Below are 25,841 nucleotides of genomic sequence, written 5' to 3' on the forward strand. Positions count from 1 at the left end.
CTCCCACCTCATTCTTTCTGACAAAACATATGTTTTTTGCACTTGCTAGTAATTAGTGCCATTTCTGAGGCACATTTCTGTCCAGAAACTTCTGTTACAGCCAAGATGTTCAAGTGGCCCCTCACTGTTGACTGCCCTTACTTGAAAAGGAGTTGAAATGGTAAAATACTATGGGTAAATAGTGGTAGACTCTTGGTGTGGAAGAGGTAACTGTAAAATGATAACGCTAACTTGGACTACCATATCAACTTATTATCCAAGAAGTAAGTATTTTTCCTTTCAATTTGGATCCCAGGAGAATTAAGTATCTGTTGATAGTTCCACTACTCAAAGTACCTTGAGAAATCCTCTTTTAGAAGCATCTTGAGAGCCTTCATCACCTTTACCCCATTTATAAATCTATTGGGTGGTTTTTCTACCCATGAACTTAATACATGCTTAGGGTTCAAGGGGAGAAAAAAGCAGACAACATAGAAAGGTTTTTATAAAGGAGACAGTCGAATACCCATGACCCTGCCACTTAGATGTGACCACTGTGACCATTCTAGTGTAAGTCCTTCCACATTTGTCTGTGCACATTCATGCATGAGTATCTATTAGAGAATGTTTATTAACCGAAAATTTGAATATTTGCAATAGCAGGTATTACTGTGTGTAATTATGGGACGCCTCTACAACTCAAAAAAATCAAATATGTCCCTGGATTAATGTCAGTAGGCAATTCACTAAAGAAGAAATAAAAATAATAATAATAAAGACATGAGGCAATGTTTAACCTCACAAGAAATCAGGAACACGAAAATCAAAATAACAGTGAGATTCCCCTTTATTGCCCATCAGGTCTGCAAAAATAAAGATTGATAATGTCAAAGTCCAAATAAATCGGAAAACACATGCTGTCATGTAATTCTCGTGGGAGTGTAAATTCACTCAAAGCTTTCAGAGGGCAGGTCAACAGACCGCTTTTTAAAATACGCTTTCCCTTTGACCAGTAAATCTTCTAAGAGTCTATCCTGCAGAAATGCTCGTATGTATAAATATTTATACAAGAATGTTTATTTTGCTTGTAATACCAAATAGTAATCAGACAGATCTACATAATCATCAGTAGAAGGAAGTCAAATTATAACAGCATGGTGCCATTTATTTTAAAATAATTCTAGTTATCTGTAAGTAAAAGCATATTTTACAATCTAGGAAAAAACCACCCAAACTCTTATGGTTATTACTCATGTAAAGAAGAACTTCTACATTCTACTCTGTACTCTTCTGAACTGCTTGAGTTTTTCCATAATCCTGTATTTTTCATGTATTCCTTTGAAATTTGGAATAAATATGACTTTGGGACATAGCAAAAACTATTTGGAACCACCTCTAGCAAAATAAGATGGATGATATTTCTCAAAAGGTGTACTGGGCATTATCCCCACAAAGGAGCCAGTGACTGGCCACGGTTCACTCTTGACCTCACAAAGAACCTCGAGAACCGCAAAGAGCCTTTCACAAAGAAAGCAGGCAGAACCTTGTACACGTGGGCTGGGTCACCCTCTGGCTTTAGGTGACGTCTGAATGAAGGGTCTGCTGATCCAGAGAAACGGACCCACGTCACCTTCGGAGCCAGGGCTCTCGGGCCTTTTAGGTCTGGATATTTCACCACATGCTTTGAACAGCTTTTTTTTCTTACTCTTTCTAAAAAAAAAAACAATTTCCTTAAAAATATGTTACTTTATTCAGTTTCCTTTGGAAATATCAGAATAAATGTCAAAGCTGCACTTTCTGTTCATGACTGAAATGCGCAGTAGATCTTCAGAGAAACTTTGCTCATGTTCCAGTTTCGTTCTGAATGGGTCTGCTTCTGCACCTCAGTTTAACTCTTCAGTCCTCGTTCTCACAATTAATAATACTTCAAAAGCTCTAAACTTTGGCTTTTAACACCTTTCTTGGTCTAATTGATGCCCTGGAGGAGTTGGGAAAGGGGCCAGGCCACTGCGATGCCCTGTGTTTAGGTGCTTAGTAGTTCATGGGGTTTATCGCTCAGGCACCTCATGTTTGAAACAGACCTCAATGGAATGGCTCATGAGAGATGAAGGGACATAGGTAACACAGTCCTTCGGACTGAATTGTGTCCCCTCCAAAATCCATATATTGGAGCCCTCATCCCCAGTGTGATGGTATTTGGAGGCTAGGGCCTATAAGGATGGAATTAAGGTCAAATGAGGTCATAAGGATAGAGCCCACGGGATGAATGTCTTCATAAGAGAGACGCCAGAGTGCTGTGTGCACTTGAAGAAGAGGTCATGTGAGCACACCGCAAGATGGGCCACCTGCAGGCCAGGAGAAGGGGCTCAGAATGAAACCTGCTTCACCATCACCTTGACCTTGGCCTTCTAGCCTCCAGAACTATGAGAAATAGGTTTCTGTTGTTTATCACCCCAGTTTAATGGTGGCCCAAGTGGACTAACACATACAAGAGAGCAAATAAGTATGTTTCAGAAGTGACCTAAAGTGAATACAGAAAAATCAGTTGTTCTGGAAGGAGAAAATAATCAGATGTGAACTAACAAGATCAGCCTAAATGACCTATTTGATGAAGTATCTCAAGCATTCTGCATATGGTTTAATGGAAATCATGGGTCCCAGTGGGTAAGAGCAGATGAAGTCCTGAGTTCTAATCCTGGTTTTTGCCATTAACTAGCAGGCTGCTGTGGGCAAGTAGGTTGTGCATCCAAACACGATGTGTCTGGAGTGGGTGATCTCTGAGGCACCTCTGACCTCTGAAATTCCTGATTCTTACAGATTCTTGGAAATGAGGGTTCTTTGGCTAATGGTGAAAAGCAGGCACTATTCTGTGCCAGGTGCTCATAACCACCCTGCAAGAGGGGTTAATGCCCATTGCAGAGAGAAGGAAACAGTATGCCCAAAAGTAAATAACCTGCCCACAAAGTCACACAGCTGGAAACTTGGCAGAGCCAGGCATCGATTCTGGGTCTGCCTGTCTGTCCGTCCGCCCTTTCCAACACCCAGTGTACTCTACTGCACTACGCTGCCTCTTACACTGGTGGCAATTTGCCTAGCCTTCAGTCTCTCCTATTTGGCCTTCCAGCACCAACTTTCCTTGTCACTCGTCATGATAGATGCTTTTATAATTGCTCCATTTATCTAGATCTTCAGAAGCTGCCAGATCTCACAAAGCCATTGCTTGCTTTGTGCAGTACAGTGTAGCCTCATTTAAATGCAATAACCCACATCTAGCCCTAAAAATGGTGTTTGGCACACATAAGCGCACAGTTTGTATTGTTTCTCATTAGTAGGTCCCTCTGTGTCTGATTGTTCACTTTCCCTGGCTCATTTGGGAGTAATAGGTACCATTACATAGAGTGGGGATGACTTTGGCTCTGCACATTACTGGCAGGAAACCCAGGTCCCACCGCCACCCAACATCTTCCTGCGCAGGGCAGGGAGCTGAACTGGGTAGTGATGTGGCAGGATCATACCAGTCCAGATATCACAGGTTCTGGCAAGATCACACTCGTGCATTCTTGACATTGAATGACCAGACCTAAAAGGGAGGTGTACCACTCTGAGAGACTACAACCAAGTCATCTTTTCATTAAACTTCTGTAAATAGGGGCCTGAAATGCTAACGAGAGAGGCTAGGGAAAAGGTAATTCCACTTTTCTTAGCATTCTCAAACTATCTCTGAAGTCTAAGAGAAGAAAAATCACTCCTTTCCTGCCCAGTATACTCTTAGCCATCCTCAAGGTCCAGCTCACAGTTCTCTCTGGGCAACCCCACTGCTTTGCATATATGACTGGGCCCTCCTGGAATAACGAGGGAGTTCTAGTTCCTTTGGAGAAAACGGGTGTGTGTGTAAGATAACGCAGCCTTGCTGAGCCCTAGTGTTCTCAGGGGACAGAGGACCCACAGGGTTCTCAACGTCCTGAAATTCTACATTACACATGCCAAGGAAAAGACTAAATCTCAGATTAAAGGGGCTCTTTTTTTAATGATTTGAGAACTAAATAATTACATACTTTCCTATTTTAAAACATATCTTTAGATTGTTTTTACCTACAGTCAGAGAAAGGCCAGGCCAAAGAAGAAGTTCCAGAGGGCTAGTGACCTCTCTGAAATTTCATCATGAAACACAGTGAACCCACCGAGGCCCTGAAATTGCCGTCCTCACCTTAGGGTTGATGTCAACAAATGGACAAGGTGCCTGTGCAAACTCTGCTGCCTCCGGCTGCCAGAAACAGTGAAGACAACAAACAGTTCTCTAAAAAGAAAGGACAGAGGACAAGGCAATTGCCAGAGACTCGCTGACAAGGCATCTGTCATGCCTGGGGGTGGGGGGGGGTGTATTAGCTCTATTACATTAATTCCACCTCAGCAGAGCACCTCATTTACTAGCTAATCAGGCAGAATTAAATATTTTAAATTATCTGTCTTAATCCTGCGTGTGATCAGTGGAAAACGCAGGGCTCTAAAAATCTAATTGTAACTGCTTACCAGAAATGTCATCCTCACTTTGAGGAACTGAAACGGGACCAGTTATGAAGCTGTTTTTTCCATTTTCCTGGAGTCCTGTCCCTGAGCCAGACCTGGACACGCACATATGTGTGCCTAGGGCTGTGCATCCCAGGGGCTCCTGAGGACACCTGGGGTCGCTGGCCCTGCTTCAGAACCCAAATATGGCCAGAGACGAAAAGAAGAGGAGCAGTGGTAGAGAAGGGGGTGGAGGTGGGATGGAGAAGAAGAAAACAACTGTGTAAACCTTAGCAAAAGTCAAGACAGCAAAATCTAAACCAAGACGTAGTGCTCCGTGGGCCTAGGTAGCACCCAATCTGACAGGAAATCCTCCTTCCGGTCAGAAGTGATGTATGCGGTTGTGGCAGCTTGTTCGCCCACCTACGACTAAGACTTCTTTTCTCTTAGCTTCGGACCCCTCAGCCCCGCGCCTTAACTGTCCTGGCTATCAGCTGGGTGCCTGGCAGGGAGCCGGCCGCTCCCGGCCACTTCCCTCGGGTACCCCAGCACTGCTCTTGGGAGCAGAGCTGCCAGGACTAAACTGCAGGTCTTCTGAGTGGTTCCCACTGTGTGGTGATACTTCTTGGGTGGACCTGAAAGGATGAGGAGGTAAGAAAACCATCTGGAGCCCAACTGTAGAGCCTAGTGAGCTGGAGCCATGGCCACTGCCCTCAGTGCCCCTTGGTGATAGAGGTGGTCAAGGAGGTGAAAACAGGCGTAGTTCCTAGCTTGCTGAACATCTGCCCTTTGCGTGAAAGTGTGTGTGTCGGAAGTCAGTGATGTATCATCTGTGTCGATGGGCTCTGTGTGGCTAAACTGTGAATGCCATGTGTGTGTGCACACGCGTGTATGAGTATAATGTGCTACCATGGGACAGAGTTCAAGGAGGCGACTTGAAGTTGTCTCCCGCTCCATTCCTTGAAAACCGTAGGAGCGCGCTCTGCTCTAGGACAGCGTCTGAAAAGCCATGTGACAGGGTGGAGGGGCTCCAGGGCTTAGGTGGGTTACGTCTTTCCTAAAAGATTCTCCAAAACCTGCAGGTTTTATATCCTTTTCCTCCCTTGCTCAAAATAAACCAAATTTGAGAAAAGAAAGATGGTTACATTTGCTAGATGACATCCCCATAACTGTTCTGTTGCCAGTTAGGGAAATGTTTTCCTTCACTTAGTCTTCTCTCTAATTTTTGGTCTCGGCATGTGGGGATCTAATTTGTGTAGATTACTTTGTGAGTGAATATACTTTCCATCAAATACTTACATTTACTACTTCCCTCAGTAGTCCCAAGGCCAGCGGGATCGTCTGCCTTCCTTCCTTCCTTCAGTCCTTTTTAAACTATGAAACATTTCAATTCTTTATACTGAAAAGTATAAAGAAAAATATCATGAACACTCATTGATCCACCACCCAGCTCTGCTAATTCTTTTTTTAAATATATTTTATTGATTATGCCGTTGCAGTTGTCCCATTTTCCCCCTTCATTCCCCTCCACCCTGCATACCCCCTCCCACCCATTCCCCCCCTTTAGTTCATGTCCACTTGTCATAAGTTCTTTAACTTCTACATTTCCCACACTACTCTTGCCCTCCCCCTGTCTATTTTCTCCCCACTGTCTATGCTACTTATTCCCTATAACTTTTCCCTCTCACTCCGCCCCCCGCCCTGTTGCTAACCCTCCATTGTGATTTCCATTTCTGTGGTTCTGTTCTTGTCTAATTGTTTGCTTAGTTCGTTTTTGTTTTTGTTTTTGTTTTAGGTGTGTTTGTTAGTAATTGTGAGTTTGCTGTCATTTTACTATACCTGTATTTTATCTTCTTTTTCTTAGATAAGAAAAAGAAGGGACTTAGATAAGTCCCTTTAACATTTCATATAAGGTCTTGGTGATGATGAACTCCTTTAACTTGACCTTACCAGCTCTGCTAATTCTTAACATTTTGCTATTTCTGCCTCAGGTAGTTTTTAAAAAATAAAACATTACAAACATAATATGACCTTTTTGCTTAAGGTGCTTAGTGCTATGAAGATGCAGCCTATATCAGAACCTAGCTTTTAGGCCATTTGAACAGAATAGTACTATTTTATAAAAATTTCTCTTGGTTTTTGCCATTCTGCAGTTTTACTACAGTGAGTCCAGATCTGAACTTACTCTCGTTTATACTGCTCTTGACTCTTTGTTATTCCTGCATCTCATTATTTGTGTTTTTCATCAGCTCTGAAAAACTTATTTATTACTGCCTCTCCCCTATATTCTCAGCCTTCTCCTTCTGGAATCCCTACTAGGTATATGTTAGAGCTTCTCTTTTCTGTTCTTCTTGTCTTTTTAAAAAAATTAACTGGGTCATCATCCTCTCTTCTCCCTGGTCTCAAGCCATAAAGAAGAGCACTGCAGAGCCATGGAGCGTAGAGCAGCAAGTGCCCCAGATGGACAGAGAGGGCGTGTTCCTGCGTGAGGCCTCAGGTGCCAGGACTTAGAGGGGCTTCTGTGTGTACCTGGTGACTTCTCAAATGTGTGTCTACTCTGTTGGATATTCTGCTAGAGAGAGAAAACTAAACAGTTTTCTGTCCACAGTTTTTTGTCCACAGTCAGGATCCATGAGTAATGAAACAAAACTGGCCTCTAACCCTGAAAACAGTTCTTTCAGAAGTGGAAAAGAACCCTGTGGGAAACTATGGAAAAGTGGGGTGAACAGCACCCCAGTATGACCTCATTTATTCAGCACCCTGTATTTGAATGTTCCACATACCAAGCAGCAGGCATGCCCTGGGGTAATAAGACAGTCCCTGGCCACAGAGAGCTGAAGTCTAGACGAGTATGTAGCCCACGCAGTCAGAAGCAGTGCCGGGATGGGGACGCACCTGTGGGGCCCTGGGAGTGCTGCTGGGGCCCACACACTAAAAGGGCAAAGGAGGGAGGTGAGCTGGAGGAAAAGCCAGCTTGCTCAAGGGTCACCCAGGCAGAGACAGCAGTTCATGAAACAGTCCAGGGCCAAGATAGCAAGTCACATTCCTGCCTTTTCAAGTTCTGTTTGGGAAAAGCTTAGAGTACAAGGAAGAGTGGAAAAGCCATGACGGGATGGGTTGTGGAGAGCGTCATTTGCCACAAAGGGGAATTTGCACTTTCTCCTGAGGGCAGCGAGAACCATGGAAGGGTTTAGGCAGGGGGAGATTTGGTCAGATTTGTACTCCTTAAAAAGATTAGCATGGTTGTGGTGTGGGGAATACATCGGAGATTACAATAGCGGGGGCAGGGAGAACTGTCCAGGCTGATGCACTGACCTGGTGAGAGATTATGGCCGCCTGGACTAGAGGTGGCAACGGGGATGTTGAGAAGTGGGCTGGAAACTCTGAAGAATTAGAGGACACATTGGTAGCTCATTTCCTTTTTTAAAAGGTGCTGGAGGGGGCCTAAGTAAGATCCTTATTTCATGGTCAAAACAAGTAGATCCTTCTACCAGTCTCGGTGGTTCCCAGCATTTTTTTCAGCTCTGACTCACCTAAGAGCTAACATCTACTCCTATTAGGAACACTTCGTAGCATCAGTGATTGTGCAGATGGCACAGGAAGTAATTTACCAAAAAAGATGAGATGAAATGAAATGACGCTCAGGTGGTTCCTGGCTGCCTCTTTGGGGAATAACTGATCTATATAACGGAGAAGCATTAGGAGCAGACATTTATCCTGCTCTTAAAGTAAATAACACTTGAAGGAAAACTCTTGTAACTTAATGCTTGTTCTGATACCTCGCCCTACCTACCGCCTGTGCCATAGACACTAGCTCACTCCTGATGAAAACACAGCCTTCACATGACTACACACCCTCCCCCTAGTGAAGTGACAAATGAGCCAGTATGTGAAGAATCTGAGTTGTGTAGATAGAAACACCAGGTATTCCAGCCAAGGCATACCCAGTTTGTCATGAATCATTCACGCCACTTTCAGCAGCCAGGTTCCCAGAACAGCCACTCAGATCCTTCCTTCGTTCTGACCGAGTAGACCTGGCCCAAGACCCAGGAGTGCAGCAGCAACTGTGAGGAAGCAGAACATCATAAATAACCCAGAGGGCCCTTTTATAACAGCAACCGCCTGCTGAATTTGTGGCCTAACAGCTCAAGCAAAAAGGATATAAATACAATATTGTGCAATGACTAATTACTCAAAATTTTGTGCATCAGCAGAAGTGGAACCTGTGGTTGGTGCTAATATTATCAAATGCCTTTGCTGTTTAATAATCTGTTAGCTCTTTATTATTTAGCATGCAATTTTCACAGAGAACAATGATTTTATTTCAAGTACCTCTCACTGCAATAAAAAAGCAGCTGTTAGAAGATGAATATTTGGCATAAAATATTTTAGCAGAAGCATTTGTGAGATCCTAAATCATATTGGATTAACTATTTTCTGTCTAGAATAGCGGAGTCACAAAGAAGAAAGATCACTGACCACAGAAGACAGGGCCAGTCTTTAGAACCCCGTGAATCACTAACAGACCTTTTAGTTTTAAGTGCCATTTGTTCACCACTATATAAAGTTTTTTATATACAAAGCTTCCATTAATATTGCCTGAAGAATGAGCCTTTTTTATTCCAGTTTTAGCTCATACTCAGGATTCTGCTTCTCGTTCATTCATAATGGAATTCTTTAAATTATAGAATAAATTCGTCCACCACAGACACTGCGGCCAGTGGGGTTTGTAACCAGTGCTAAGCCTTCACAGGCCATTCTCTGTGGCTGGCCAGACAGGAGAGCAGGGCTGGTGACTGAGGGTGGCGCCTGCTGAGCCGTGTTAGCCCTGCCCCTGAACCTGAAAAGGGGCAAGGGCTGCCCCCTGGGATCCTGGCCTCATGGCCTACCCTTCCCCAGGTCGCCAGCGCAGGGATGAACTCCAGGTTGACAGTAGACCCTACATGTTCCTCAGGCTGGCCAACCACTGGCCAAGTAGGAGCTGTACTGGGGAAAAGTGACATCATGACACGGCTGCCGGGCACAGCCGGTTTCATCCAGAGAATTAGGATAGAGGGGCTTTTGTGTGGCCATATTGATTCAAGAACATTTCTTACAATAAATTATTATAACTAAAACATAAAAGTCTCCTCTTTTCTAAACTGCCAAGCAATGCACAAAGCAGTCCTTTGCCCTGTCAGTTCCCACCCCTGGGATGGGGTAGGCGAGGGGTAAAGACTTGAAATGCAGAGTTTTCAGAGATGGCAGAAAACTGCCATCAGAGGGTTGCTCATTGGGTAAAGCCCAGGCTCAGGCTCAGGGTGGCGTGAGGTGCATAATGGGGTGGGGTTGGAGATGTCTGTTCTGTGTGTGATTTAGGGACGTGAGACAGTATGTCTACGTTTTTCACATGTTCACGTGGATGCAAGTACTAGCTCAGAACATCTTCGACAAAACGTCCCCTTTCAATAATGGCACGACTGGCCAGCCCAGTCCAGAACCCATCAAAACCCAGAAACTGGAGTGGACCCTGAGATGCTGAGTCCTGACCTCAGCTGGGTCCAGATGGATCCAGCAAGTGACCTCTGTCAATACGGACCACCCGCTGACTTAAACCAGGAGCTGATTGTCACCAGTAGTGGGGCCCGGTCAGTCCATGGTGCTGACCTCTGAGGCAGACACCGCAACCATGCACATTCATTGGTTCTCCAAGTGGCCCAGCAAAGCACACTGTAGCGAGCTGGTGATTTTTGTTGCCTTTGACTCAATCTCAGATCAGATTGAAGGGATACAGTTATTATGATCATCTGTACTCTTATAAATGATTCTAAATACTCCTGGGTATCAATAAATGAGGAATCTGGCAGTTCTGGGATGAATGTTGGTAGGGTTTTTCTTGCTCTCTAGTAGTTGAATTTTAATCAATATATTGAAAATTAAAAGACTGGTTTCATTTTTTAATACCACTTACACTCTGTGTGTGCAGTGAAATGCCACCCTTTACATACATCACACCCCCACCCTTCGATTTTGTACTCAACCCCCCACTGACGCCGCTATTCCATCCATCTAAATCAAAGAAGGCTTTTAGCCCCATAAGCCTCATTCCGGATGGAAATGCATAATTCAAGAGAAATACTGATGTCAAAGAAGAGAAGGCACATCAATTTGTGTCAGCAGTTGCTGTAAATTAAAGAGGAGTGCAAGGAGAGTTTAATGTAATGTAGATTTGAAAATAAAATTAGAACCAATATTTAGGCAGTCCTCCGCCTCTTTTTCCCCTGCTGTGACACGCAGGATTGACGCCCAGCTGAAGTACCTTTTTTTGCTGGATTTTTCCCCCATAAAATCTTTGGCATCCAAAATTAAATCTCTTCACTGTTTCCATTCTAATCTCAACAGAACAGTCAGGGTAGGAGAGTCCGAGTCTCCCCCTACTCCTCCACACCCGTCCTGCCAACAGAACAGGAAGGACCCCTGCCACACCAGTGTAATAGTTCAGCGCTGTGAACAGCTGCTCATTCTTCCTTTACACGGCTGCTGTCTGCCGTGGGTGTCACCTCTGTGGCTTCTTTTCCTTTCCTAAAGCTGGAAAATAAAAGCCCGGTAATGAGCATCTCACCAGGTACCGTATGCAAGGTGCACCTAAACTTGACTCGGGAGCAGAGTTCTCCAGCACATGTCCAAGGCTGCACTCCCCTTTAGAAAAGCTGTGGTGGGAAGCTTCACATTCAGTCCAAACTGCTGTTGTTCGGAACCGTCTGGGGGGCTCTTTATTCGAATTTCCTTTGGAGCTGGCGTGCTTCATCATTGCCCACTGTTTTTGCCAATCATAGAATTCCCAACTCGATCCCCCACCTTAATCACTAGACTAGGTGTTAAAGGATTCACTCTTTCCAGAAATGAATTCATGAGGACTGTGGTTCTCCAAGTGGCCCCGGACCAGCCGTATCAGCACCGCCTAGGAACTCATTAGAAACAAATCCTGGCCCCACCCCAGGTTTAAGGGATCAGAAACTTTGCCGGTGGAGCCCACCAGTCTGTTTTAACAAGCCCTCCAAGCAATTCGGAAGCACACTCTAGCTTGAGAAAACTAACTGAGAAGATGAAATATCGCCTTCACTGAGGATAGTCAAAGGTGTGCTCCAGACTTTAAAGGTATACCCAAAAAGAAGTTTCAAAATCTTCGTGAGCAGAGTGGGAGTACATGTATGGCCTCTGCAGAGGACTGCTTCAATGGAGGCTTGTCTTCACGAGAGGGGTCCAGCCCTGTCGCCTAGCCATGACCTTGACCAAGTTCTCACATTTGATTTCTCATCTGGAAAATGAAAGACCCACCCTACCTACCTCTCAGGATTATAATGAGATTCAAAATGAAACACATCTACAAACCGCTCTGTAAACCAGAAAGTACCGAGAACAAGTGAAAGTCACGTCACTCTGTAGACAGGATGCTGGTAGTCTGAGCATTATGTCAGGGCAGGGTTATAATTTCCCTGGCCAGATCCACCTTTCTGTCTGTATGATGACTGATTCATCACCTTGGTGGATGTGCCTCAGCTTCTGCCATTTCAGCCCGCCGATTTATCTGGTGTTAAGACAGGAAAACCATTGCTTGGTTAGTGGCTACAAGGGGCTGGAAACATACATCCGTTTTCTGGCATGCCGTTTCCTACAAAAGCTTCGTAATGGTCTTTAAGGATGTGTGTGGACACTGAAGCTCTCGTGCCCAGAACTTGCCACACACTAGGAGTGAGTCTGTACTGAACCATCCCTTTCAGCCCTGTGCAAGGGAGTCACGACCTTCAACAAGGAAGCCAGGTGTCCGTTCCCACATATTAATCATTGCAGAGGGGACCAGAAAGAAAGCATTTGGTGACAGAAGGAGATTGGACTTTGGGTGGTAAACACACAAGGCAACATATGGATGATGTATTATAGAAAGTATTATAGAATCGTACACTTGAAACCTATATAATTTTATCAGGCAATGTCACCCCAGTAAATTTAATGTAAAAATTTTTAAAGAAAAGAAAATCCCTCAAGCAAACCAAATCTGTGGAACTGGAGATTTATGAGCCAGACCAGTTAATGTGTCTGCGCTTGAGAAGAATGTGGGTGGATTTCACCTTAGAGGTTAGCCTTTGCAAACAGCCTCACCGCAGGAATTCTTAAACAGCAAGCTCCCGGTGCATTTATAATTTAACCTGAAGACTTTACAGAGTATTCAGTGAACAGATCTGGGCAGGAAGGGAGCTAAATCTGTTGCCTTAGTGCTTATTGGGAATGCAGTTTTAGTAACGAAGCAGCCCATACCCAGCCAGCATCGGCTTCACTTCTCACAAAAAGCACCAGCTGACAATCAAGAGATTAGCTATGAATCCCATTGGTTAATTATGATTAAGTTATTGGTTGGTTGTGGAATAATAAGCTGTTGGTTAATTATGGAATTAGACTATGAAATGATTGCTCAAAAACATGTGCCCATTTAACAAGTCAGGCTACAGAGACAGAACGTAGATTAGCAGGTCCTAGGCCTGGGGGTAGAGGGAAGGCGGGCAGAATGGGTGTTGATAGGTACAAGGTTTCTTGGGGAGGGGGTGTGAAAATTTCTAAAATTAGACTGTGAGCTGGTTGTTCAGCTCTGTGAATGCACTAGAGAACACTGAATTGCACACTTTGAACAGGCCGATTTTATGGTATGTGAATTATATCTCAATAAAGCTGCTTTTTACTCAAATAGCTAATAAGTTGTGGAACCATGGAAAACATTATGCCTATTTAAAGACAGAAAGAAAAGCACATCAAAACGTCACTGCACGCAGTTCCATACTTGATTAATATGAAATAGCAATCATTTGAAACTTAAGGCAGAAACTATTTGCTTTCTTTTAATCACAAGAGTATTTTAAAAGCAGACAATCTCAGCATAATTGAAATTTAAATGTAATAAATTAAGGTAGCTTAATTTATAGACATTTAAGTGTAATAAATTAAGGCAGCTTAGTAATAAAAGCCAAAGTCCTTGACATTTAAGATGCAATGATTTGTCATGTTCCCTACAGACTTATTTAGAATAAAAGTCAGCAACACTTACACAGTAATGATAAGAAAAGTAGATTCTCGCTGTCCATTCTGATGTTCCTAAAATGGTCTGTTTGGGGCAAGTTGGAAGGTTGAGGTTGGGAAGGGTGTGATTTCATCCTTATGATCTAAATATTCACTGATAAGAGAAGCTAGAAATACTCAGACGTGAGCCATGACAATGAACTCTCGTCTTGTGTAAGCAGCATTGTATCTCCTGGTATGTGTATCGGCCTTGTCTGCCTAGGAGAGAACCTTTGCACTTTCCTGCCTTGAGAAGTAGACAAGATTGACCAAATAGTTCCAATCTCCCTGTAAAAGTCCTCATTCCAGAGCGTGGGTTTGCCCTTGGCTTACTGGTGGCCATGGAGACTGGAGATTGAGGTAAACAGGAAAGGAACTGGCTGGGGGATGTAGGAATTTCTGGTTCAGTGGAAAGACAGCAAGTGGCCAGGGTGCCTTGCAACGGAGCGGTGGCTGGTTAGGGCTCCGTAACTCACCAGCAGCCCCGGTATGGGCGGTGCTGTGGGACGTGAGGCCCTGCCTCACCATTTCTCAGGCTTTTTTTCATTAGTCACCACCCAACTCAAGGAGCCTTTTAAGATTTTTTTTCATAATTACTCTCTTCTCCCATGAAATTTGAATACCACAGATACTCTGTCTGTCTATCATCTATCTATCTCTATCTGTTTATGTGCTGTGGCTCTTTGGAGAGCCACAAACCATCATATCAAAGGGTGATGGGTGACCCGCCATCTCCCTGAAAGAATGAATTTTGCCCCAGTGGGGACGCACGGCCCCGCTGAGGATGCGTGAGTGCCCTGGGTGGAACGAAGGGTCTAGGCAGGGCCTCTCTCTGCTGACATTTAAAAGAGTGGTGAGGTCAGTCACACAGCGAGGATGAATCAGGTGGCCCAGTGTCCATCACTTACCAGGACAAGAGCCAACTTCAGCTTCCAGCACGACTAGAGAATGTCCTCCCAAACCGCAGTGTCCCCACACCATCTGTTCAGCCTAGCGGCCGCCCTCCAGCCACCACCTTGTCTCCCTGTGCGGCAGCTCGGCGCGCTGGCCGGCCAGCTGCCTGTGATGGGAAGCAGCCCTCTGTGTGGAGGCACACAGCTCACGCGCCGGTAGGTCTCCCTCTTCCCGTGCTGTCCCCCCGCCCTTCCCCGCCCAGGCCTCTCCCCGAAACCTCGCTCGTCCTTCTCCCTCTGTTCCTTCACCCCAGATAGAGCACGAGTTTACCAGGCTTCCCCAGTCTTGCACCGACTGGAGGAACTTTTATACTGTTTACATTTCTTTAACACCCTCCTCGAAATCTCTGTAAGGGTCTCATGAAGTACTTCCCCTGCCTCCGCACAGGAGTGGATTTCAGACCCTAGCTCACGCGGATGACCACTGTTAGGACTCTGTTTCTGCCTCTTCTGCCTCCTCCTGGCTGCGAGAGCGTTCCTGGATGCCCTCATCCTTCTACTCCGAGCCGGGAACACAAGGCCAGTCACAGCATAAATCCCTTGCCCTGATACCCACAGGATCATGCCCGAGAATCTTGACCTTCTTTGTTTCTTGGAACCCTCATCTGGTCCTTTCTGACCTAGGTCACGGGCTTTCATTTTCAAAACCATGGTTAGCAAGCCAAAGGGCCTCCAGGTGACACCATGGGTTTCTCCCACCTTTGTTGACTGCAGCTCTGCTGCAGGCACTGGGCTAGGCCTACGCACATACGTGCATTATCTGATTCAGTATTTACAGTAGCCCTGCCTCATAGTTCACAGAGAGGTTGAATAACTTGCCAGAGGGGTGAAATCAGGGCTTGAACTCAGGTCTGTCTCATTCCAAACCATTTACTGCATTGTCCCAGTTGAGAAAACACAATCCAATCAGTGGGGAAAAGCACTTTTCCCAGCTACCTACGTACAGAGGGGCTTCGCTGTGGGTGTGCAGATAATGAATTCACCATTCTTGGGAGATGACACAGCTAACAAAAAGGGGAGAAGGCGGGATTTAAAACCAAGTCTGTTTGTTTGCCCTCTGTGCTGCCTCCCCAAGGGTCATAACACCATGTCTCCTGCCAGTCCCTGACAGGCGCTGGAAGGACAAAAAACGACTTTTACTCTCCCAGGCCCAGCCACATGGTCATGCCCCCCACCTCCTACAAACGGAAACAAGGCAGAGGCCCCTTCACAGAACTTGCGAGCAAGAGCAGAGCAGGACTTGCCACCAAGCCAGGCTGAGGCTGAGCCCCTCAGCCCCGCTGCACCGGGCAGACAGCAGCGGGCACCATGGTGGGCTGACAACCTTCTCTGTCTTTCCTGAGCCCCTTGCAATAGCCCCTTTTTATGGAGGGAACATCAGCTTGGGAGTTAGCCATGTTTCATCCCGTTTGCCTTTGCCCTGGCCTCTGAAACCACAGGCCTGGCTGAGGAATTCAGGCCCACAGTGCAGGCTTTGGATAGCTTTGTTTAGGGAGAGGTTTTGAAAAGAAAGGAAAGTGGTCTATACTTGTCAGATGGAATGCGTTAAGACATCGAGGAGGAATGCAAGGGCTTTAACTGTTAGGGTCCCTCAGCAGTTTGGTGGTGAATCATCCAGTGTGGGTACAGATTCCTAACAAATGAAGCCTCATGATGACATCATTCTTGCAAGATTATCTGAGATCTGTAGCCGCTTGGCAAGTTCTTACCTTGGGGATTTCATCACATGGGTTTTTTTCCCAACCACACTTTACTCATCCATTTCTCTATCATCTGGAATTTGGCAAACTAGGACTTTCACAAGTCTGTCTCATTGTTATCCCTCCTACAGGGCATTCTGGACAGCGTGTGCTCCTTGTCGGGGGCCGAGGAGGAGGGCAGGGGCATCTAGGAGGGTTCCCAACCCAGCTCATGGGGTCAGGGAAAACACGATGCTTTCAATAGAGTGTCAGTCAGCAAATTCGTGTTGACTTAGTTAATACCTGAAGTGAATCTCAGAAGTTAGTCTAGGGAAGAGTCGAAGCTGGTGTATCTCCATGAATGGAGACACAAAGTTCAATACGTGAGTTGGAAGAAAGAGATGAAACCTGGAAAGTGGGCTAGGGAGCCTCCTGTGCTGTGCTAAGGAGTTAAAATTTTATCCTAAGAAAGATGAGAACTATTCAGAGAGCTTTAGGCCTGGAGGCAAGCTGGCCATATACCCAGTAGTGTCAAGAGCGGATGGGAAGGGGCCAGACTGGAGGCAGGGAGACCGGTTAGGAAGTTAATGTGAACGTCCAGAAGTGATGTGAGCAGGAAGGAGGGCAGTGGGAGTAGGGATGGAGATGAGAGGACAGATTTGAGAAATATTTACATTTAAACTTGGCAACTGGTAGTTAATTAGGTAGATGGAAAAGAGATACTCAGAAGATGCCCAGATTTTCAGTGTGGAGGTGCCACAAACTGGAAAGGTAAGAAGCGGCCCATGTCAGGTAGTTACAAGTTCAATGCAGGCGTGTTGAGTTAGCGTGCATGAGGCTGGCGAGCCGGACTCACAAGCAGTTGAATGACTCTGAACACGCAGAAGAGTCTGGGCTGTGTATATGATGAGTATTCATAACAGTTTAAACAATAACTGCAAGAGTGTTATAGGCAGTGGTTGAGACACCCAAGAAATTATGGGGAATGAGAAAGGCAGTGGGCCAAGGACAGAACCCAAGGGAATACCAGGAGGAGGGACCTGTGGTAGAGACAAAGAAGGAAGGTGAGAGAGACACAGAGGCCCAGGAGAGTCCTTACTGCTCTGTGCCTCTCTCCCTCCTAAACCTTCCACCTATAAGCCCTCTGGCTCTCCTATTCCTCAAAAGCAAGCTCTTTTATATTCCTAACTCCCCATAGACCTTGCAGGCGAAAGCTGCCCTGATCCCAAAGCTTCCAGGCATTCTACCCTCCTGTCAAGTTTCCTATGTCTTTGAGGCACATGCAATTCAGTGGTACAGCCTGGCTTCCTTTTCAGATCATCCTGTTTATCTAAGACTCTGGCCTCTGCCTCGCCACTTTCTTCCCATTCCAGTGCTACATCCCACGCCATGAGGATGAACGTCACCGAGTCTCGCAGTTCCTAGACGCCCTTACCCCCAGTGGCTCTTCACTTCCACTCCCGCCTCCCCCTCCCACGATGACTCCCAGGAAATGGCCAAGACCTGGCACCGCTTCAGTTCTGTGGGGATGAACCTCACATCCTACTCTGGTCGCCACCGTGCCTCACTCCTCTTTTCTGAAAATCATTCTCACTGTCCTTAGCCCCTTGCATTTTCTTCTGACCTGGTGACTACCTCCTGACCTCCCTTCCTCACCCACGTTGAACTCTGGCTGTTCATTGGAAGTATTCTTTCTCAAAAACTGCGCTGCCTTTGCACCCCCACTCTCCCCTGACACCCGCCCAAGGCAGCTCTCGTTCACATTCTCTTCCCTACTCCTGCCCCAGCACGCAGAGAAAAATAGGACCCCACACAGAGGGACACCATTAGACTTATGGTCTTCACTACAGAGAACCTAAGCCCTTCCCACGGGGAAACAGGAAAATCTGAGCCATAGCCAGAAGCCCAATCTCTCTCCCAAAGTAGCTTCTCCACCTGCTCTGGTGCTGGATTTCCACAGATGTCCTTGGTACAACTCCTGACTGCCACTCTGTCACTTACCACCTTTATTTCCACCTTGGACAAGTTACTCAACCTCTGAATCCCAGGAATCCCCAGGGTCGCTGCCAGTCTCTATGGCACTTTGTGCAAATTAAAAGAAGGTGCCCCTCTGGACCAGCACACAGCTTGGTGAGCTGAGCGCAGCCTGCAGGCTCATGGTCACCCTTCACCTGGGTGCCCTTGTGTAGAATCATCTGGCATGACCATACACCCCAGCCCCACGTACGCCTGCCTCCACAGTCATTGTGCACGAGAGATGAAAACAGGCACGGCACCCACCAGAAGGCCTAACTCTGAGCAGACTCAGACCAAAGGGCTAATGGGGACCCCCGGGACTTGGATTAGCAGGTAGGTGTGCTCTGTGAGGGTGGCACCATCAGCTGTTTTGCTGGCGGCGTCCCCAGCATTTCCTACCAGGTCCGCGAGGTCTATCAACGTGCTCCTGTCTCTCAGCAGAGAGCAGAGCCCTAAGAGGCTGGGAAGTGAGCAGGTAGATTCAGTGAGGGGCCAGACCCCTGGTCATGGCTAAGGGCTCCAGGCAGGCAAGGCACAGTGGGAGGGAATGGAGAGCAGAGCAGCGAGGATGGTCTGAGAGGGAGGAGAAGGGAAGTGAGCGACCAACCCTCCCAGGACAACACTGCCTCAGGTCCCAGGGGCGAGGTGGGTGCTGTCCTTAGGAGCACGCTCTCTCAGGCTCTCCCCTCAGGGTCCTCTCACCAGCCTGTCATGAGTGTCACCCCTGCTCCGCCAGCCCTGCAGAGTGCCTGAACCCCTCCACCCACCTGCCTACCCCACCAGAGGGCTCGCATACCCCACAGCACGTGTTCTGCTGTCTTTTCACTTCACTGATATGCCTGCTACCTCTACCGGTGCCACAGACCAGAACTTCTCAGGACCCAGGAGTGAGAAGGCCCTCAGGAGAGCAGGAATCTCAGAATGCCCATCCATTCTATAAGAGCAGCTCTTCCTTAAGAGGAAGTCATTGTGAGAAGACAATGAATAGTAGTCACAAGGGTATTTCTATTGAAGGAAGATGAATTATGCCATCATCCCCTTTGGCACAAAAATCATTTTTAGTAAAAAGGTTAAAACCATCACGTCGTATCAATGAGAACTATTCTATTATTCTGAGAATGATTGATTGGAAAGTACTTTACTTGCAGGAAAATCACAGTGATACAGTACTGCTTCCACTTCTAAAGCACTTTCCATTAAAAAAATTATACCTATGTGTAAAAATAGTTACAGTGAAGATGTGAATCAACAACCGAGGAATTTTTTGGCACTTGAAAGCCTTGTGGTATAAACAGACCCAGCGCAATGAGAATATCAAGTCTGGCTGTGGCAACCTAATCTTCGTTTTCACGGACAAGTAAAGCCACATGTAGTTCAGAGAGGGTCGCCTGGCCACCTTGGAAGAGAGCACGGGAAGAGAACATGATGCAGCTGGGACCAGTAGGTCAGATCAACACAAAGCACTGAGTGTCACAGGAGAAGAGACAGAGAAGACAGAGATGTGGCCTCAGCCCTCAAAGAGTTTCCAAGGTGTCCTGATTGTATGCAGGCCTGGCCTGTACTCAAAATAGTAGTGTCTTAAGTGTCCTCAGGAAAGTGCAAAAGAAAGTGAGATATTCAAAGGGAAGAAGATTCTTTTCAGCTTGAGGTCCTGCCTTCTCTCCTCCCTGCCTGCCTGCCTGCCTGCCTCCCACCTTTGCCACGGGTGCAGTGTGAACAGAGCATGGGATCAGCTGGGTGTGGGTGCAGACGGCAGCTCTGCCCCTGACTACCTGTGGCCTTCAAGTTTCACAGGGAAGGACAGTATAAAGATGAAACGAAGTCAGTCTTGGGTGTGTATTAAGGTACCCAGCTCTGCGGCCTCCTAATGCAGAGCAAACGGTAAAAGTTCACTCCATCTTTACCCTTCTCCTCTGTGAAGGTCCAGGTACTTTTCTGACCCTCTCATCCTTAAATCTCAAAGAGCTTTTCCACTGTGTGAAGTAATGTGACTTTTAAGGTAGCATGTACTGGTCTTCACGTCTTTGGGGTGATGGCACACCAGCCCAAGGCCTCCCTACTTCTCTGTGGTTGTGGACTCAGGGGACTGACTGCTGCCCTCTTGGTGACAGGACTGTGGGACTCTGCCCCCACCCCCGCAGGCTCCCTTCTGTGCAGGTGAAAAGGCGGAGACTTGGGCAATGGCGAGTCCGGCCATCAGCAGCCATGAGTTGAGCATTTGGCTCTGCTGAGGACTAGCTAGGGGTCGTCAAGACCCCTGTGAACCGTCCACGATTTCCAGCCTCTCAGAAGCGTTTCACACTTGGGATTGCCTCAGTCAAGGCCCTTGGTAGAAGACAAAAGCAACCAGCTGTGTTGCTGGCATGGGGCACTGGATGCCATCACAACAATGCTGCCACTAATGTCCCAGACCTCAGTCTCTCTGCAGTCACTGTCAGAGCTAGAAATGCTGCTCCCGCTGCTCCCCTTAACTTCCAGGCGGGTGTCACTGCCTAGTCTGTACCTGCGGGGGAAATCGCCCTGACGATGTGGGCGTTCCCAAACACAGGGAAGAGCTTCCATCGTCAGCGCGGTTCCTTCCAACCTGCGGTAGATTCCAGGGACCAAAGAAAGGAAGGGAAATTATCTACAGGCTGCAGCTGGCCAATTCAAAAATTCACAAAGGGACTGATAGTGATTTTGAAAACTTTTGTAAAGTTTCTTTTATCAAACACTTCTTTTAATAAAATTTTTAATTTTTTAAAAGTAAAAGTTATAGGAAAGTTGCAGTATTCCAGTATTCTCTTCACATAGTTTCACCAATTAGCATTTTGCCACATTTGTTTAATTGCTGTCTCTCAAAGTACGTAAATATACTTTTTTATGATGAGCCACTTGAGAGTAAGTTGCAGGCATCTTGACTCTGTGCTTTCTAATAGTTCAGGATCAGCCTCCTGAGAACAAGGACGTAGAACCACAACATAATTCAATTCAGAGACCTTGACACTGAACTAATCTCACATGCACAGCTCAGTAATGTCCTTTACGATTGTTTTGGTCCCACAGCCAGTCCAAAACTATGTGTTGCCTTTTATTCTTATGTTGCTCCTTTAATATGAAACAGGTCCTCATCCTTTTTGTCTTTCTTAATATTGAGATTTACTGAAGAGTACAAGCTCATTCTTTTTGTGGACTTTTCCTCAATTTAAGTCAGTCTGATGCTTTCTCAGGACCCAAGCTCAGTTATGCATATTGGGCGGGAATACTGTCCAATGACCTTACGTCCTTGTCCAGCCCCGCCCCCCCCACCCACGTAGGGAGCACCTGGTGTCAGCTTCTCTCATTATTGACATGCTGATCACTTGGTCAAGGTGGTGCCCCCAGGTTTCTCCATTGTATAGTTACTCTTTTTCAATTGGTAATTAATAGGTAACCCCATAATTCGTAATTCATGTGGGGAAATACTTCTAAACTTGCAAATAGTCTGCCCTCAGCAAACCTTCATCCAGTAGCCCTAATGCAGCCATTGGTGATCTTGCCTGAATTAGTTATTACTATGATAGTTGCAAAATGCTGATTTTCAAACTTCTGAATTTACTAGTTGACATTCTCCTGTAAGGATGAGTTTTCCCTTCTCCATTAGTTTTTTCATTGATTTATCTAATATCAGTATAGATTCATGGATTCTTAACAAATCTTAATGAGATCTTAACAACTTACCTATTTTTGGAATCCGTCTCTTAGATAAATCACTGCTCCATTTCATGGATGGGTCAACCTAATCGCACTTGTTTCATGAAATACACTTCAGCGTTTCATCATGCCCCCTGATCCACAAAGGCAAACAGACAATAGAAAACATCTTTTCATGGGGACTGCTGGGCAAACACAAAGGTTATTGAAGTGTTTGGAGTAGCTGTGGCAAAACGGGGTGCCGTGGGAAAACATAAAGGAACAGAGCCTTTGAAAGAGAGGAAGGAAAGGGGTCTTGCGAACCAGCGAGAGGTGGTTAAGAAGACTGGCCCAATCACTGGCTTTGAGACTACACATAAAAGCGGGGAAGGGGACTTGGCAGAACAAGGTGGGGCGGGGAAGGGCAGGGAGAGAACCAATGATAGAATGAGCCTGCCCGGCGGGTGCGGCGGGTGTGCAGAAGGGCAAGGGAGGGCACGGGAGTAAGGTGGCAGCATGTGTCCGTTGTCCCGTTAACTGATTTTGAGTGAGAAGACTGAGGAGCAGGGAATGATAGACTCACAAAACACCTCAGGGAGATGTTCATAGTTTCATTTTGTTCATAAGAAAACTAAGTCACAAGGAATTTACATCAATTTTTCCCAGTGTCACAAAGCTACTAAGTGACAAAGCCACAATTTAAATACGAATCTGATTTCAGAGCCCACACCGCCACAAGGAAAGAAGCGTTTTTAGCACCAGCAAGGTAGAACTAGGGCTCTCCCCGTAAGGACAGGTAGGCTGCAATATGCCAATCACAGCACCTGAGGAGGCTGGGCCCACACTGCGCCTATTATCAGCCGTGCACTAGGCCCAGGGCACTTAAGAAATACTGCCAGTTTTCAAATTCCTGTCCTTGCATGACTCGGTGCCCCCACCCCCACCTTTTAAAAAAAAAACAGCTTTACTGATACATATTTTTTAGACACCATTTTACGTGTTTGATTCAATGAGTTTTGACAAATGTATACCATCATTTGGCCACTGCCACAATCACAATACAGAACTTCCTATCACCCCGGAAATGCCCCTGTGCAGCCCCTGGCCTGCTTTCTGTCACAACACTTTTGCCTTTTCTAGGATTTCATATAACAAATAATACAATATGATATATAGTCTTTCGTGTCTGGCTTCTTTCACTTAGTGTAATGCTTTTAAAGTGCATCCAGACTTCCGCCAAGATGGAGGCATAGGTGGAAACACTGTGCCTTCTCCCACAACCAAGTTTGAACACAACAAAGGTTTGGAGAACTGAGACACAACCAAAGGACAGAAAACGGAATTATACGGAAGTCCAACAACTACGAACCGTTCAATGGGGACGGTAAGAGAGGCGGAGCCAGCAGCGGAGCAAGGTCAGGCAGGACAGATCCCCCGACCTAGGCGCGCAGGCAGCCCGGAACCAGTCGGGGTGTGGGGCAGACTGACCTCGGTCGCACATTCGCACACAGTGAGACGGACCACACAGGCCCCAGGGGGCGAACCCAGTGGTGGAGGGCTGATGGTGGTGGCACACTTGCGTGCAGTGGAACGAAACGTGTGGGCCTGGTGACGGTGGTGGCTGTGGCACCAGGGCCGAGGTGGCAGGCGGCAGACGGGAAGCCATTATCCCTCTTTGACCCCGCCCCCACATACAATGTCACAACCCAGCAACTTAGTTGCCCTGTTCTAGTGAACACTTTAGGGCTCTGATCCTGCTACAGAACAGGCACGAACAGCCCAAAAGATGGCACAAGATGAATTCAAAGTCCCAGAGCCAATAACTCTAAGCGACCGAGAAATTGCCAGCCTCTCAGAAGCACAATTCAAGACACTATTTATCAGGATGCTCACAGAACTGGTAGATTATAGTCACAAATTAGAGGAACATAGTCATAAATTAGAGGAACATGTGAAGGCTAAACTAATTGAAATGAAGGGAGATGCACAGGAAACCAATAGTGATGGAAAGGAAACTGGGACTCAAATCAATGGAATGGACCAGAAGGAAGAACAAAACATCCAACCAGAAAGGAATGAAGAAATGAGAATTCAAAAAAATGAGGAGAGGCTTAGGAACCTCCAGGACATCTTTAAACGTTCCAACATCCGGATTATAGGGGTACCAGAAGGGGGAAAGAAACAGCCACGAGTGGAACACTTATTTGAACAAATAATAAAGGAGAACTTCCCCAGTCTGGCAAAGGAAATAGACTTCCAGGAAATCCAGGAAGCTCAGAGAGTCCCAAAGAAGTTGGACCCAAGAAGGAACACACCAAGGCACATCATAATTACATTAGCCAAGACCAAAATGAAGGAGAGAATCCTAGAAGCAGCAAGGGATAAGGGGACAGTCACCTACAAAGGAGTACCCATCAGACTGTCAGCGGATTTCTCAAAAGAGACCTTACAGGCAAGAAGGGGCTGGAAAGAAGTATTCCAAGTCATGAAATCCAAAGACCTACAGCCAAGATTGCTTTATCCAGCAAAACTTTCATTTAGAATGGAAGGACAGATAAAGTGCTTCTCAGATAAGGTCAAGTTCAAGGAGTTCATCATCACCAAGCCCTTATTATATGAAATGCTAAAGGGACTTATATAAGAAAAAGAAGATGAAAAATATGAACAGTGAAAGGACAGCAAACACACAGTTATTAACAACCACACCTAAAACAAAAGCAAACCTAGAGGACAGCTAGATCAGGAGTGGAACCATAGAAATGAAGGACACATGGAGGGTTAGCAACAGGGGGGTGGGAGGGGGAGAAGAGGGGAGAAGGTACAGAAAATAGCATAGATGGTAGGTAGAAAATAGATAGGGGGGAGGGTGAGAATAGTGGGGGAAATATAGAATCTAAAGAACTTGAGACACATGGTTATAAACTAAGGGGGGGAGAATGGTGGGGGAGGGAGTGTGTGGGTGGAGGGGAATGAAGGGGGGAATAGAACAACTGTAATGGTATAATCAATAAAATATATTAAAAAAATAAATAAAGTGCATCCATATCGTTGTGTTAGCAGTTCAGTCCTTTACATTGCCAAGTGGTAGTCCATTACGTGGATGTACCGCCGTTTGTTTACCCATTCATCAGCTCAAGGACATTTGGATTGTCTCCGATTTGGGGTGATTATAAATAATGCTGCTATAAACATTCACATCAGGTGGATATATATTTTCATTTCTCTTGGATAAATACCTGAGTATGATAAGTGTGTGTTAAATGTTTTTAAGAAAGTGCCAAACTATTTTCCAAAGTGTCTGTATCATTTTATATTCCAACAAAGTTTGGGTCCGGTTGTTGCACTTCTACTCCACATCAGTATTTTCAGTCCTTCCTATCCGAGTCTTTCTAATGACTAGGGAGTATTCTCTCATTACTTTGAATTTGCATTTCCCTAGTATCTAATATTGTTGACCATCTTTTTGTATACTTATTTACCATCTGTATGTCTTTCTTGTTGAAGTATCTGTTCAAATTTTTATATGTTTTTATTGGATTACATTAAGTTATAAGAATCCTTTATTAGATATGTTTTGCAAATATTTTCTGTCTGTAGCTTGACCTTTGATAGTCTTTTGAAAGATAAAAGTTTTTATTTTGATAAAGTCCAATTTATTCATTTTTTAAAATGTTTCATGCTTTTGTTGTCCTAAGAAATCTACAAGGTTAAAAAGATTTTTCCGTATATTTTCTTCTACATGCTTTGTTATTTTAACTCTTACATTTAAGTCTATGGTCCATTTAGGTCTAATTTTTGTGTATGGTGTCAGGTGTAAAGTTCATGTTTTTGCATATAAATATCCATTTGTCCCAGCACCATTTGTTGAAAGGCTATCCTCTCCTCCAGCGAGTTACCTTGTTAAAAAGTAAGTTGACCATATGTCTGTGGATCTATTTCTAGACCGTCTTTTCTGTTCAAGTGACTTACA

General features: G+C 45.7%; 1 protein-coding gene and 1 long non-coding RNA gene across 3 annotated transcripts in view; one reads left to right on the forward strand and one right to left on the reverse strand.

The window, feature by feature from the left end:
• Positions 1-25,841, forward strand: part of RBKS (ribokinase) — a 94,231-nt gene that overhangs the window by 65,963 nt on the left and 2,427 nt on the right. The window lies entirely within an intron of this gene.
• LOC119001322 (uncharacterized) lies at positions 5,832-17,191 on the reverse strand. Its single transcript, XR_005069543.1, has 3 exons — positions 16,879-17,191; positions 8,430-8,549; positions 5,832-5,884 (listed from the first exon to the last, which is right to left on the reverse strand). It is a non-coding gene; the product is annotated as an uncharacterized LOC119001322 (long non-coding RNA).

This window comes from Sturnira hondurensis, unplaced genomic scaffold (genome assembly GCF_014824575.4).
Source record: "Sturnira hondurensis isolate 20B ecotype Veracruz unplaced genomic scaffold, ASM1482457v3 Scaffold0016663, whole genome shotgun sequence".
Lineage (NCBI taxonomy): Eukaryota > Metazoa > Chordata > Mammalia > Chiroptera > Phyllostomidae > Sturnira > Sturnira hondurensis.